General features: G+C 44.6%; 1 pseudogene; it reads right to left on the bottom strand.

Annotated features, from left to right (window-relative positions):
- Nucleotides 1–13,581: 13,581 nt before the first annotated feature.
- Nucleotides 13,582–13,703, bottom strand: LOC136642453 (5S ribosomal RNA; annotated as a pseudogene).
- Between the last annotated feature and the right edge of the window lie 1,073 nt (nucleotides 13,704–14,776).

The raw sequence follows: 14,776 nt of genomic DNA, 5'->3' as shown, positions 1-14,776 counted from the left end.
TGAAGCTATTTTCCTCCCTGAAATAGTGTGGGGTGAGTGGGTGCAAACCTGAACTGAACCACGGCAGAGAAAGCCACCCTAGCACCTTGCCAGGAGTTTTGCTTTATCCTGCTTGGATTTGGGAATGGAGGGAGCAAAACAACCCAAGCCAAAACACATTCCATGTATTATACTCTGTTATTCGACCCTGAGTTCTCCAAAGAAGGGTAGGATTTAAGGGTAATAATCAGTAAAGAATAAAATGCAAGTAAGCTTTCCATTCTTGGGGACGGACGGACTATGGATGATTAAAAACATCCCTGGCTCTTGACACTGACTCTCCCATATTATTAACTGTATTAATATACCACTTTTCAACACAAGTTCACAAAGTGGCTTACAGAGAAAATCAAATATCGAATAGTTCCCTGTCCCGAAAAGGCTCACAATTTAAAAGATGCAAAAGAATACCAGCAGACAGCCATTAGAAAAAGACACTGCTGGGGTGAGGTGGGCCAGTTACTCTCCCCCTGCTAAAAAGAGGAGCACCCACTTGAAAAAGTGCCTCTTACTCAGTTAAGCAGGGGTGAAACTGAATATTATATACTGAATATTAACTTCAAGTTTTGAATTCTTTCCAAAATATCGTCTGTCTTGCCATTCTTACAATATCATTTGACTCCTTCTGCTCGTGTTACATCTGTTACATCATCAGGATTTCTTCATGAGGCTGGCCCAGAAGACTTCTGACTGAGAGGCCATGTGGGAGAACTGGACATGCAGTTTCAGTTTTGTAACCGAAGCCCTTGTGAGTAGTTGGGCCTTATTTCTCTCCCCTTGGCCTGGTGACTCCTAGGCCCAGACAGACTTTAAAAAAAAGGGAAAAAAGAAAGAAACACTCCAAATTTTGCTTGATCAGTTTTTTGAACAAGTTGCATTAGTAGTTTGGGGGTAGTTGGTATTTTGCATTTTTTTTTGTAACTTAAAACCTGTTCTGATGTGAGTCTGAAGTAGGAGAACAATTTTCTTCCAGAAATGGAAATGGACCTTTGATGAAGAAAATCTACTTGCTCTCTCATATACGCACAAGCTCAAAATCTTGTACTTCATTAAAGAATCTCTGTCAATCCTCAAGAGAGTTCATTCAGACAGTTTAATTCACTTTGCTCACAAGTCCCAATAGAGCAAACAAAGCTGGGAACACTTTACAAGATTTCCTTCCAAGGATGAAACAGAAACAGAAAAGAGAACTTTGCCATTAAGCTCTTATTAAAAGAAACTTGCTCTTGTCACAGATCTTGCAGCCATAGGTCCATCAGCAAAGGGAGGAGAGCATCAGGGTTAGGACTGGAAAAATCACAATCGTCAAATAGAAACACTGCATTACATGTCTCACAGTTCTGGCTTGCAGATTTAAAAATCAATGGCTATTAGGCCAACTCGATAAAGAATTCATCCTTGTCTAATCACAAAGTTCTCCTGTGTCCTGAATGCCAGAAACAAATCATGAACAACCACTATACAATTGCTTCAGGGACCAACTACATGGTCCTTGTGTGTGTTTTCCTAAAAAGCAAATACATGGAGCCCAGTTATGTATTATGACTCTTTCCCATGCCTCTGGGGTAACATGAGAAGCCCCCAGACACTTGAGAAAATCAAATTCTGTATCTCCAGCCCACCTTACCATTTAATTTCCAAGGAAGGATGCTGGGGTAGGGTAAACAGTAGCATAGTCTTCTCCCATGATGCCCGGAACATATTGCCTTCAAGGCACAGGAAGGAAAAGAGAAACCATGATGCAGCTTCATAGTACTCCATGCCATTACTGTAAAGTGAGAAATGATGCCTGTCTTCAGTATTTCCATCCACTGCTGGTACCAGATGCATCAAAGTTAAATATAGCGGACCCTCCGTCTCCATGGGTCCCATATGCGTGGATTTAACCATCTGCTGATTGAGCCACCCATGGATTGGAGGTCCATGCAGTCTCTGGAGGCCACTCCTTGGTTGTACCAAGCCTGCAGTTCACTCTACTGGCCTCCACAGGCCTCAGAATGCCTCACAGAGGCCTCCAGAAGCAACTTCCAGTTTCTGGAGTAACTTCGGGTTTTTGGACGAGAACCAGAAGTTACTTCCAGATGCTTCCACGAGGCATGCCAAGGCCTGTGGAGGCCAACAGGGAGTGTCATGGGCCTGACGCAACCCAGGAGTAGCCTCTAAAGGCTGCCGGTAAGTCTTTGCGGTGCATCAGATGCTGAACACCAGCGTCCATGAAATTTGTTGTCCGCAGGAGTTTCAGGAACTAAACCCTCACAGATAACGAGGGCCCGCTGTATGTTAAAACACCCTATTGGCCATTTCATGCTTTGACGGGAAGGGACATGCCTGCAGCATGGTTGAGGGGTTAGGATGCAGTACGAAATGGAAAAAAAAATTACTTCTGTGTGCACGTTGCATTCAGATCACACTGGCAGGGAATAGAGTCAAATTTTATGAATGGTCAAATGGCAAAGGAAGCCATTTGCATGTATTTTTTCCTTCCAGGGATAGCTCAGCACCCACGCGCAGAAAGCAGCCAAAGGGAAATGGCTTCAACACCTGCTGTGAGCTACATATGGCAAGTGAATCATTGATGAGTCCAAGGCACCCAGCGTTCCTTCCAGTCTGAATTCACCAGCTGGATGTTACACCATTGTGATCAAGTAGGGTGTCACAGGAATGCAGGCTAAAACACTTCAATCTGACCTACTGTGCACAAAGGCCTTCGGTGTTGCTCCTAACCGTTATACCTGCTTTGACTTTCATTAAAATGTGATGTTATTTCTCTTTCAGCAAGCAGCAGCGTCAGAAAGCTCGGGGTGAAGCTGTTGGAGTAAAGTATTGATTCTCATCTTGGCACAAATCAGCACCTTAAGTGTAGAGGGATTAGGTCCAGCAGCCTTCCACTTGACCTTTGCCTTGCCATCAGTAATTACATAACAATTCCACAAGATGATCAAGAGGATAGTTGGGATTATACCTTTTAATACAGGGACTGACATGCAAGAAGCCTTGCCAATGTGAAGAGTTAACAGGGATAGAAGTGGATGAGGACAGTCTCTAAAATGAATGCTTTAAAAGGAAATTTGTCAGATTTCTGAAAGAAGACTTGTCCTGTTACAAGCCACGATGGGTATGTGCAACCTCCTGGTTTTAGAAGTAGGCTACCTTGCTGGATGCAAGGGAATGGCACCAGGATGCAGGTGTCTTGTTGTCTTGTGTGTCCTCAGAGGCAACTGGTGGGCCACTGTGAGATACAGGAAGCTGGACTAGATGGGCCTTTGGCCTGATCCAGCAGGGCTCTTCTTATGTTTATGTCTGTCAAAGAAAGTTACTGCCCAATTGTCATGGCCAAGTGTGAAAAAAAACTTGGTAGTACCACACTGCCACCAGCCAAGGTCTTTTAGAACCTCCAGAGAGGTTCCCTGGGCAGAGCCCTTTAAGATCTTTTATAAGATCATATTTATAATGAAGCTTACAAACAAAAGTTATCACCCTTACTGATTCTTACAACGAGAAAAAGAAATAAACTTTGGAAGGCACAAGAGCAGTGGTTCCCAAACTTTTTAGCACCAGGACCCACTTTTTTTAAAATGACACTCTATCAGGACCCACCTAGCTTTACCAGACTTTTTTAAAAGATCTAGAAAGAAACTATTTATTTATAGGTAATAATAACCAGAAAGAGACCCTCAAACATTTATCTCCCTATATTTACACATGCTGGCAAACTGCAGGAGCTGAGCTCTTTGCAGGGTTATTAGCAGCTACAGTATCTGACTTTTGAATAGTTTCAGAGCTAGAAGTAATTAATTATCTGATCTTTCCATCATCCTTTAGCGACCCACCAAAAATCAGTTCGCAACCCACCAGTGGGTCCCAAGCCACAGTTTGGGAACCACTGCACTAGAGAAATAGGTTCATGCCACAGAAGGAACAAGCACAACATCAACTCTTGCAATCAGTGGGGGAGTCCTTATTCATGGGGAATCCTTAATCCTTATGAGAGGAAACAGGGATGGATGGAGTTTCAACAGTTCAACACATGGAGTACTTATTTGAACAATATTTGCAGCATAGGAAATTATTAAAAAAATATATGCACATTGAAAATTCAAGTAGCTTTAGTAACTCATTTAAGGAAACAAAGTAGAACTGTGCCTATCCTCAAGGAGTTCAGCAATATGGAAGTTGCCCACAGCAACCAGGATGTTTTAATATCAATAATCCAGGAACTGCCATGTGTAAAACCTACAGAGATTGTTGTGAAACATTTCACAAGATGTGAAAACCAAGACTTAAAAACATGTCATCTAAACAAGGTAGTATAACGCAACGTCCTACATTCCTTAAGGCTTTCAAATGATTTGAATTATCATCAGTCTTGGTATGACAGTTCATCACCTCTTATCCCTAAAGTAATTGTTAAGGGACAGCCAAGATGGTGACATGTGAACTAATGAACTACAAACCAAGTAGGCTCACTTTCTAGAGCTAATACAGCCCTCTTCTATTTTCTTCCACATTTTTTTGTCATTTTCTTTTTCTATGTTCTTCCTTTTGCATCCCAAAGTGACCAATAACGCGTTTGCACAGCAGCAAATATAGAAACTAAACTCACTGACACAGCAGTAAATGTTTTCAGCGGTTCTCCTCACTGTGTGGAGACCATCAAAACCCCCATCATGAAAGAACACGGTGAACATCCATGCTTTTTAATTACTCCCACTGAGCCTTTTCCCAGACATGCTGTGTCTTATAAACAGAAGCAGTGCCTCCAATGTTAAGTTTTATATTGTCCATTCTGCTACCTAAATCTTGCCTAAAGCTGGCCCAGATCCCCCTATGCCCAAGCCCAACTGCTGCCTGAAGGCATCATGTACTACCATTCCGCAAGAGGATCGTTACAAATAGCGATACAAAAAGCCCAGGAAAGATCCCAAGATCTAACCGACCTGCAAAATTTTCTTGTTTTTGCAACACCCTCGATGTTCATCGTACAGTTAACAGTGCCAGAATGATGTCTCATTAGCAAAACAAGCTTTAAAAGTGTTGTGGTTCAGGGCTCTTTCACACATTCCACTGCAACAAACCCAGGTTTCCCCAAGAGCACTCAAACCAGAAGCCAGTAGATCCCAACCCTCAAACATATGTGAACAATACCCAGTAGTATACCTAGGAAGTGTCCCCATGCAAGTGTTCCCGCACCCCCACCAGCCATGCTGCCCCAAGGGCTACCCATGCTCATTGCCTCTCCATTCTGGGGTGTTCTGAGGGCCTGAGAGGCCACGCACGGCTCCCCAACCCTCAGAAGGTCTTCTAAGGCCTCCGGAGGGTCATTAAAAGTTACCTCCAGTTTCTCAGGGAAACAGAACATGATAGTTTCAGGCCTTCAGAGGGCCTTCTAAGGCTTCCGGAGGGCTTTTAATCATCACTTCCAGTTTCTCTGGGAAAGTGGAAGTGATGTTTTCAGACTCTTAGAAGGCCTCGGAGTGGACCTCAACAGGTGGGAAACCCTGGTCTCTGAGCAGCCCGCTTGGAGGCAGGCTGTGCAGCATGGCCTTTCCCAGTTTGAAGAGACACTTGGCCAACAGTCTGAGGCTAAGAGGCAAAGAAGGAAGGCCCATAGCCAGGGAGACAGACCAGGGACAGACTGCACTTGCTCCCGGTGTGGAAGGGACTGTCACTCCCGAATTGGCCTTTTCAGCCACACTAGACGCTGTTCCAAAACCACCATTCAGAGCGCGATACCATAGTCTTTCAAGACTGAAGGTTGCCTAATACTACTAGAAGGCTTCTAGAAGGGCAGGGAGGCCCCATGCAGCTTCTCCGGCCCTCAGAAGGCCTCTGGACATGACAGGTGCAGGGAGATGGCATTTTCCTCAGTGGGAGGGCAGCATTTTGTGGTCCTGACCCAGGGTGGCAAAGGGGCCAGTATTGCCACCGATGATATCCTGGTTTGCCATTAGCACTTTTTAAATCTCCACTTAAAAACACCTAAAAAAAATGCAACAAATGAAGAAGCTGTTAGTTATAACTAAGCTGGAGAGTCAACTTATCAAGTAGATCGCTCCGCTGTGGGTACAGCAGAGACAAACTCTGCCTGGGATGTCTCACCCACCAAGGAATGGCTCTGTGACAGAAAATATGTTACGTAATATAGTAGATAAATACAGCTGTATCATATGACTGACAGCCTGAAAAATGTTATGATCAGTCACGACACAATGAGTCATTATAAAAGCCTGCTACTTATTAAAGACAAACACTCTAAAAGAGAGCCCAAAGAAGAAGCAAAGATCCGTAACCAGGCTACTTATTTAATTTACAGATATATACCCCACCTGTCAGTCTAAAACATCCCCTAGACCGCTTCCACCATAAGATAAGAAGACATGCAGCTTGTGGCAAGGCCAGGGGAAGTGTTCCTTCACTAGGGAGTGCACGGCCAGGCAGCACCAGATGCAAGAGTCCCTCTGGGGGGTGGCCCAGGTCCCATTGCACCTCCTGTGTTATTCTTCATTAAACTGCTGGGAAAGGTCATCGGAAGTCTTGCAGTTTGGCTTCACCAGTAGGTAGATGACTCTGAACACTTCTCTTCTCTTCAACCAGAAAAGCTGTGGCTGTTCTGAATCAGTGGAGGATGTGAGCTAGCAAAATTAAAGATATTCCAAACAAGATGTAAGTACCAGTAGTAGTGTGGGGAAGGCAGATGCTCAACCTGTTCTGCCCAATACTGTTAATAATAGGTTCCTAGACTCAGATCTACCATGTATGTAGCCTCCTATGCCTAGGAGTGCTTTTGCCATTCTTTATCTGGGGCCCTAACTGTGGCCTTTTCTAGATAAACCTCTTCTTGCTGCGGATGCACATGACTTGATTCCTTCAAGATCAGATTGCTGCAAGGTGCTCTATGTTGGGTTGTCTTTGAATGTTGTCTGGAAGCTTCAGTCAGCACAAAATGCAGCAGGAGGGCTGCTGATGGGAGTCTTGTCTTCTGACCAATTTTGACTGCATCATCTCCATCATCTTCCCATTTGTTTTAAGGCCCAAGTCAAGATGTTGGTTCCTACCATTCAGAGCACAAACCTATCCTGTGCTGGAACAGGCAAGCCAGGAGGCTTGCGCTGTATCTAGCACAGGATTGTGGCCAGAAGTGGATTAGCCAGAGGCAAGGGGAAACATTTCCCCTTACCCCTGGGTAAGGGCTGCTGAACCCAATGGGTCTCCTCAGACTCTCCTCTGGAAGTGGCACAAGTCCGAGGAGAGCAGAGCAGCTTGAAGCCGCTCTGTTCTCCGTGGGAATGGGGGTTGGAATCCGGCACAACCGCCAGATACTAGCCCTGCCTCCCTCTCCCTGCCCACCCAACCCCAGGGCCGCCCTCCCGCCACCCAGGAATGCCTCCCCTCCCTCCTCCTCCCTGCCTCCCCCATGCCTACCTTTTGTCCTTGCATCAGCTCATCCAAGCCAACGCAAGGAGCTGGGCGGAAGTCAGCCCAGAGGCTTATGTCAGCCTCCGCAGGCTGGCACTTCTCAGAGCGCCGGCCCAACTTCTCCTTAAGGAGGCACAAATATGCTTTACAGCACATTTGCAACCCTCCCAGGGTGGCCCAAGGGACTTGGGCCAGCATAGGGTGCAGTTAGGATTGCACCCTAAAGCTTTAAACGGTTTGGGCTCAAGGTATCTGAATGGTTATCTCCTGCTACATGAACCTACCTTCATGCTATGTCCATCAAGGGATACTCTACCATGTGTATAGGGTATGGGAGGAAGATACAGACATGATATTAGGTCTTCTCTGTAGCAGTACCTAGACTACTCTGGGAGATTTGCCAAGTTCCCTCACTTTGTGTATTTACATGCCAAATTTAGGGTATTTTCTCTAGAGTTGCTTCTACCTCCTCCTTGCTCTTGATGGTTTTGCAGCTTTAAGATTTCTGGTGCTGCTGCTGAATTTGTTTTATCAATATATGTTTTAATATGAATAGTACTACTCTGAGGGACCCATTTGAGGGTAAGGAAATGTGATATAAATCAGCTTCTGAACAAATAATATGATTCAGATTTGCTTAATTTATGCTGCTGGCTGTGCTTCTGAATGGGGAACATAATGATCACTTGGGATCAATAATACCCACTTGATATACAATGGTGTACAAAAATTGCTTATCCACAGTTGGGGCTAAGTGACCTGAACATGTCATCAAAACATCTCTCAAAAAGAGAAGTATCTTCAACTTAAAAGGGTATAGTTTGTTCATCCATATCAGCAACCGAGTGACATTTTCAGCCCAGCAATCCATCTCAGCGTTCTGTTTGTCTATAGGAGGAAGAATAAAGAAGGTTTTATTCTTGTTCCCTTATATTCTGTGGAGGTGTTTTTCTAGTTACACCATATTCCCCAAAGAAGTACAATTTTAGAGCCCTGCAATTTTTTTTCCCATGCCAAAACAAACAGTTTCTCATGGTAATCTGCAAGTCCAAAATAGTTACTCTCTCCCAGTGAGTATTCTTTGCTTAGAAGCTGACTGTTCAGGGATTAATCAATAATGTCACAGCCTATGTAGCATCTTTGCTTAAGCTAGAAGTATAAGAAGTAGACATTTGGGATCTGAGTCACGTTGCTGGCTGCAAGGAAACAGCATTGTGCAATCTGTGAAAAAGACAGCACCATCGGGTGAAAATGACCCACTGTTTTTAAGGCTGTTCCAAGAGAGTCTCAGGAAGTTCTGCCAAGAAGTCAGTGAACATCAGAAAGAGACGGCACTTAAAAAAAAAAAAAAGGATATAAATTACACCATGTAATCAGAGTAAAAAAAATTCAAATGCAAATGATCTGGAGTAGAATTATTTGATTTATTTAAATTTACAAGAATTGCCTTGCTGGACCAAATCAAGGTCCATCTAATTTTCTATATGCAGTAAATTTTATTCTTATTTATTTATTTAAAAGAGGAGAATTTATTTGTTCAAGGAAAGTATCTAGAGGAGCTTTCATTCATGAAGTCCCCCAACAGAGGTCAAGTGGTACAATCCATATGGGCATATGAATCTGCCTTATAGGGAGTCAAACCATTAGCCCATCTAGGTATTTTCTACAGTGGCTCTTCAAAGTCCCAGACAAATATCGCCCTACCTGGAGAAGCTAGAGATGAAAACTGGGACTTCTACATGCAAGCATGGGTCTTCCACTGAACTATGGCTCCTCCCCTGAAACGGGTTGGCCTCCTCATTCATGATATGAAAACGGACTACTCTTTGTGAAAAACTAGGTCTTAGTGGCTCCAGCAATGGCTAATTCACGCATGCAAGCCATGAGCATACTTGACTAAATGGGCTGCATGGATCTCTTCACATATTTCATATACAATTAAGATTTTTAAAGTGTGCACTTGATGTATGTTGTGTTAACAACAGACTGATGGTTATCAACATGTGTATCGCACAGGTACTCTGTGTTGAGTGTCATTCGGGGTTCTTTGTGCCATGGGAGCCACAGCAGTGCAGCTCCTTCCAATATATCATAAGTCACATTATTATTATTATTATTATTATTATTATTATTATTATTAACAACAGTATTTGTATGCCACTTTTCAACTAAAAGTTCACAAAGCAGTTTACAGAGAAAAATCAAATAACTAAATGGCTCCCTGTCCCAAAAGGGCTCACAATCTAAAAGATGCAAATGAATACCAGCAGACAGCCACTAGAACAGACAGTGCTGGGGTGAGGTGGGCCAGTTACTCTCCCCCTGCTAAAAAAAGGAGCACCCACTTGAAAAAGTGCCTCTTACCCAATTAGCAGGGGTTAAATTAGCATTAGATTAGCATTAGAAGCCCTGAATCAAGTAAGCACATGCTTACATTGGTGTCCCTCCCAAAAAGTAAAGCAAGGAGGTGTGGGCTTCCCCACTTGAGACCCAGAGCTTTTGACATCATCTTCAGGGGGAAGGAATGACCCCCCTGGAGCAGCTCCCACATTATGGATAATAATCTTAAAGTGGCACTTGGTGTGTTGCCACATCTTGCATGAAATGATCCTACAACTCCCCCATCTACTATATTACTCTTCTAATATTTATGCAAAGTGTCATCAACCCATCTTCATCTTTTTTTTGCTAAGCAAAATTCAGCACAAATGGATACTTCTGCATATTCAGGTTGCTTGCTGCATAAGAAATTTGCTTGGGAAAAAAAAATGCAACCTGTGCCTTTGTTTTAGTCCTAGAAAGGAAGCTCTGTCATCAAGGAGACTATTACTTGGCATTCCATTTCCAGTTCTTCACTCCTTCAGTTCTTTGGTGGGATGTTGTTTCTCCAATAAGGTAAATAAGGGCTCGTGGGGAACCAAAATGATCAGAATGGAATGTGACTAAATGCGACTTAGCGGCACGGAGGCATTCAAGAGAATCTACACTGAAGTCAGACCAAATTGTTTTTGCAATGATTCATGAATAAAACAAGTATAATCCACTTTTTCCCCCATCTTACTTTCACTACCCGAAATATATTTATGGCTTTACTTTCATTTCCTCTCCTTTCTTCCCCAGGAATAACATGCAGGAGAGGATTAGTGGGGCTGAACGAGTGCTGCATGCCAAGAGCAATATTCGGCTGGAAACCAAAAAGGGGGGGGGACAGAATTAAAAGTCTAGCATTTCAGAAGAAGTCTAGCTTATTCGGGTGGCAGTTGCAAAAATCAAATGCATCATTGAGCAGCGGCGATCTAAGCAAAAAATCCTGTAAGAGAGAATGTCAACAAGAACTTTTTCTCACAGAACAATCACTCTTACCATTTTGATTAGTTTTGTTGGGCAAAGGGATTCACAAGTCTTTACAGGGGGAGTCAACATCTGAGTAAGTGGAACTGCAACACAGGCCCTTCTATGGCTGCAGGGTCACTGAGTGCAATGCCCTCAGTAAGGCGGTGCAGAAGTTCCCTCAATGTGTCCAGTACTGCCTGACCCCTGAGGCGGGGGAAGCAGTCACCTTGCATGGGCGGCCTGTGGAAAGTAGAGACAGACGGGGGTTCCCTGTGTGTTCATCTGCCTGTAGCCTCCCACAGTCACCCACCTAGCTACTCATACAACTTTAGCTGAGCTCATCACCATCCATACCCAGTTGCTCCCTAGGGCATTGTAGGGGAGAGCACCAGGATGAGGTCTCTTGTTATCTGGTGTGCTCCCTGGGGCATTTGGTGGGCCGCTGTGAAATACAGGAAGCTGGACTAGATGGGCCTATGGCCTGATCCAGTGGGGCTGTTCTTATGTTCTTATGTTCCTATGCTGTGGAAAGCTATCAGGAAGGAACAGTGATGGTGGGCAGCTGTCGGCTCCTGCCAGCCAATTCTCAAGACTGAAGGAGCTCCAGCCTCCATCTCACTGCCAATGTCATAGAATCATAGAGGTGGAAAGGACCCAAAAGATGACCTAGTCCAACCCCCTGCCTAGAGCATCTCCAGCAGGTGCCTGTCAAGTCTCTACTTGAAGACCTCCAGTGAGAGAGACACTCCTCCGAATCCAGGGAGTGATTGGAAAGGAAAGCAGTGGCTAAGGTAGTGGGGCTGAAGAACCAAAAGTCTGTTGACAGCAGTGTCGACTGCCATGGTTACTATCACAATCCCAGCTCCCCCCGGGGAAGGATACTGGTGGCAGTTGATGCTCTTGGCAACCCAAGAGTCAGTACCCATTCTACATTTTGTTTCACTCTTAGCCACACCCAAAAGCGATGGAAAGTTTGAAACTTATGCAGGGAGAGAGATATAAAAGATGCCACGAGCAACAACTATGAGGCCAGGAAACAGCTCTGCCTCCTTCGGTTCATTACTCCTCCCACAGTTTCAATAACATTAATTCTGGCTCCCAGACAATTGCCAGGTACCTAACGTGGTCACATAACAACTGTCATTTCACGTTGGGGGGGGGGGGAGGAAGGGGCACCAACTCCCTTGCAAACCTCTGGCCTGAAGGAGAGTTTTGGTCCACTCCAAAGCTTGCTCAGTACCTTGCAATGTTTGTGTTGGTCCCAAAGAAAGGTAGCACGCTAGAGCGTTTCACTGTGTTCAGTGGGGTTTACTCTGAAGTTACCATGCGTAGGACTCCAGTGTCAGTCTTCAAATTGCTCTGTCAGTTCTTCATTCCGAAGGCTCGCACATTTGCATGCCCAGCACAGAGCATTTCCCGTCTCCCTCTGGCAAAAAACCGGAGACCTTTCAAGCGTTCCATGATAAATACAGAGAATTATTTATAAATCATTTGAAAATAAACATTAGGGAAATAATTTCACTCGCTGCTTCGCAGTCTTTTTAAATGTTATGAACATACCCAAGAGACTCTCTGCTTTTGTGCCATTGTGATTCAAAATCACTTTAGTTCAGAAGACTGCTGACAGACACAATGCAGAGTGGGCTTCCCACATGAAAATTAATAGCCAAGTGTCACCGTTTTTTTCAGTGCCTGATTACATTGCATAATTGCTTCAAGTTGCTTAGGCTGACGTGACAAAACTGCTGAAACACCCTGGACAACATGCTCCTTGGAAACTTCATCACGTCCTAAAATAAATTCTTAAAAGCAACTCTTATATGCTGTGCAAATAACATTTTAGACAGACTGAAAACAAATTTAGAGCACTTAAGTGTTCAGCAGCTCAGGAACCCAGCTCAGAAAAATATTACACAACTGTAGTAGAAGGCTGCATTCCATCAGTTTCAGGAGACTTGCAGCTCCAACCGGCCTACTCAAAAGTTATGTTTTGGATAAGCTGGATGCAGGAGCAACCCAGCCGTGAGGTTATCTGAACCCCTCTCTTCAGGAGGCAGGCTGTGGAAGGGAAATATGTGGAAAGAAAATAGTTCTTTATCCAGCATGGGATTAACCTGCGGAACTCCTTGCCACAGGATGTGGTGATAGCATCTGACCTAGATGCCTTTAAAGGGGGATTGAACAGATTTCTGGAGGACTGTCCATCACAGGATACAAGCCATGATGGGTATATGCATCATCCTGGTTTTAGGCTACTTCAGAATGCCAGGTGCAAAGGAGTGGCAATAGGATGCTGGTATCTTGTTGTCTTGTGTGCTTCCTGAGCATCTGATGGCCCACAATGAGATACAGGAAGGTAGACTAGATGAACTTTTGGCCTGATCCAGCAGGGCTCTTCTTATGTTAAGGTAGCAAGCTAGTGGGTGATGCCACCTGCCTGCTCCATCTTCTTTTTGTGCACTCAGAGATCACACAGGAAGCGAGTGTAGCAGACCATACAAGCTATACATTCTGAACATATAAAGCTGCATTATCCCAAGTCAGACCATTGTCTTGATATTGTCTACTCTAACTGGCAGCAAATCTCAAGAGTCCCAGGCAGAGATGTTTTCAGCCTTGCTATCCAAGAGCCTTTTAATTGGAGGTCACTCTATATAAAATGCATCATACACTAATGACAAAATAATAACAACACTTGTGCCTTTGCATCCATGGGGGTTCCATTCCTGGAACCGCTGCAGATGCCAAAACCTGATTGGTTGACAACCTTCAGTCTCGAAAGACTATGGTATAAGCCTACAGCATCTGGTATTCCCAGACGGTCTCCCATCCAAGTACTAACCAGGCCTAACCCTGCTTAGCTTCCAAGATCAGATGAGATCAGGCATGTGCAGGGTAACATGAAACCTGTGGGTCAGGCACCCTGTAGTTCTCCGGACGCAACTGGAGCTGTGCTCTGGTTGCATCCAGAGGGCTTTCCGAGGGCCAGGGAACCCTCTCTGACTCTCAGAAGGTTTCTAAGGCCTCTAGAAGGCCAAAAATAGCAACTTTGAGTTTTCCGTCAAAAACTGGACTTTGCTATTTTTGGCCTTCCATAGGCCTTATAAGGCCTTCTGTGGGTCTGAGAGGCTGGAGTGGCTTCCCTGGCCCTCAGAAGTCCCTCCAGATGCAATCAGCACAGCTCTGGTTGCACTTGGAGGGACCAGATCCAGCTGTACCCACAGGTTTGGAACCCATGGTTAGATAAACCATGAGACCTGAATCCACAGATAATCAATCTGAACCTGTAGCTTGACTGTTAGTTTCTATTCATTAACTTTACATCAGCTAACCGTGAAGCCACTTGATGCAGTTTGCATCATGATGGCTGATGGAAGGTGTGGCAGATTTGGGGGTGCCCTCCTTCATCCCAAGTCTGCGACTGCCTCCCTCCAGCCCATCAAAAATCCAATTGAGTGTTGGGAGGGTTAGGACAGACAAAAGAAAATATTTCTTTACTCAGTGTGTGGTTGGTTTGTGGAACTCCTTGCCGGAGAATGTGGTGACGGCATCTGGCCTGGATGCCTTTAAAAGGGGATTGGACAAGTTTCTGGAGGAAAAATCCATTATGGGTTACAAGCCATGATGTGTATGTGCAACCTCCTGATTTTAGAAATGGGCTATGTCAGAATGCCAATGCAAGGGAGGGCACCAGGATGCAGGTCTCTTGTTATCTCCCTAGGGCATTTGGTGGGCCGCTGTGAGATACAGGACTAGATGGGCCTATGGCCTGATCCAGTGGGGCTGTTCTTACGTAAGCCACATTAAATCTACGTATTCCCTGCTTGTTACGTGCAAGCAGGAATCAGAACATCCCGTTCCGTCCCCCTGCTCCATTCTCACACCGGATTTATAGGCTGCATTTGCTTTTCAGATAAGAAAGAGGAGGAAGTGACATTTCTAGCATGCCTCAAGTATGCTTCTAGTGCTGTTCTTTTAAAAAAAAAAC

Source organism: Tiliqua scincoides, chromosome 2 (assembly GCF_035046505.1).
Source record: "Tiliqua scincoides isolate rTilSci1 chromosome 2, rTilSci1.hap2, whole genome shotgun sequence".
Lineage (NCBI taxonomy): Eukaryota > Metazoa > Chordata > Lepidosauria > Squamata > Scincidae > Tiliqua > Tiliqua scincoides.
The sequence above is the reverse complement of the archived record's forward strand: the minus strand, read 5'-3'. Positions and strand labels throughout refer to the sequence as shown.